The sequence below is a fragment of the Calidris pugnax genome, unplaced genomic scaffold, assembly GCF_001431845.1.
Source record: "Calidris pugnax isolate Ruff unplaced genomic scaffold, ASM143184v1 scaffold1289, whole genome shotgun sequence".
Lineage (NCBI taxonomy): Eukaryota > Metazoa > Chordata > Aves > Charadriiformes > Scolopacidae > Calidris > Calidris pugnax.
Genome location: NW_015091841.1, coordinates 1,257 through 2,569, shown reverse-complemented (window position 1 = coordinate 2,569; position 1,313 = coordinate 1,257). Strand labels below are relative to the sequence as shown.

The window sequence follows — 1,313 nt, the reverse complement described above, 5'->3', positions numbered from 1 at the left end:
TGGAGGGGAAGGGGGCGGCGCTGCTGCTCAAGGCGCGGTAAGGAGGGGGCGTGGCTTCCCCCACAGTGGGCGTGGCCTCACCCTAAATGACCCTATCCCCACCCTGAGGGGGCGTGGCTTCGCCTAAACCCCGCCCCTTTGGCATAAATTAGCCTGGAAGAGGTGACGCTGCTCCTGGAGACCTACCCCCCCACCACCCTGCGGGCCCACGCGCGCATCAGGTGGGTGTGGCTTCGCGAAACCCCGCCCCCTCCCCTCCTAACCGCACCCCCCTTGATGATGTCATCCTCCTACGCAGGCTGGGATTGGAGGAAGCCCGGCAGAGGGCGGAGCGGGAGGCGGGGCTGCTGCGGGAGGAGGAGAAGGCGGCCATTGCGTTAGGCCCCGCCTACTTGGCCTTAGCCCGGGAATATGGCCGCCTCCGGGAGCTGATTGGCCAGCGGCAGTGGGCGCTGAAGGAGCTCCGCCTACACCGGCGGTGATGTCATCACTGACGTCATTGATGATGTCGTTAATAAAGCGGTTTATACGCACCCCCCCCCTTCCTTCGCGCCGTTTGTTTCTATGGAGGGGGCGGGGCCGTCCCTCTGAGGGGATCTGTGCTCTGATTGGCTCAGAGTCCGGCGAGGGGGTGGTTCTTCCCCCTGAGGCAACCCGCGTTCTGATTGGTCCGTCGTGCGACGAGGGGGTGGTTCTTCATTGAGGCGACGCACGCTCTGATTGGCTCAGAGTCCGGCGAGGGGGCGGTGCCTCCCCCTGAGGTGCTCCCCACTCTGATTGGTCTCCTGCTCCATGAGGGGGCGGTGCCTCTCATTGAGGTGACCCGTGCTCTGATTGGTCTTCCGCTCCTTGAGGAGGCGGGACTTCACTGAAGTGACCCACGCTCCGATTGGCCCCCCTCTCCTTGGGGGGGCGTCACCTCCCTGAGGCGACCCACGCTCTGATTGGCTCAGAGTCCTGCGAGGAGGCGGTGCCTCACTGAGGCAACGCGCGGTCTGATTGGCCCGCCGCGTAGCGAGGGGGCGGTGTTTCACTGAGGCGACCCGCGCTCTGATTGGCCCCCCTCCGCTTTGGGGGGCGGTGCTTCCCTCTGAGGCGACCCACTCTCTGATTGACCTCCCGCTCGATGAAAGGGCGGGACTTCACTGAGGTGACCCGCGCTCTGATTGGCTCAGAATCCGACCAGGAGGCGTCACCTCCCTGAGGTGACCTGCGCTCTGATTGGCCCGCCGCGGGACGAAGGGGCAGTGCCACCCTGAGGCGCCCGTCTCTCCCATTGGCTCCTCCCCTCTTCCCGCCGCGACCGGGGCCGC

General features: G+C 66.1%; 1 long non-coding RNA gene across 1 annotated transcript; it reads left to right on the top strand.

The window, feature by feature from the left end:
- Window positions 1-533, top strand: LOC106900106. Its single transcript, XR_001414109.1, has 3 exons — window positions 1-37; window positions 153-221; window positions 299-533. It is a non-coding gene; the product is annotated as an uncharacterized LOC106900106 (long non-coding RNA).
- The last annotated feature ends 780 nt before the right edge of the window (window positions 534-1,313 follow it).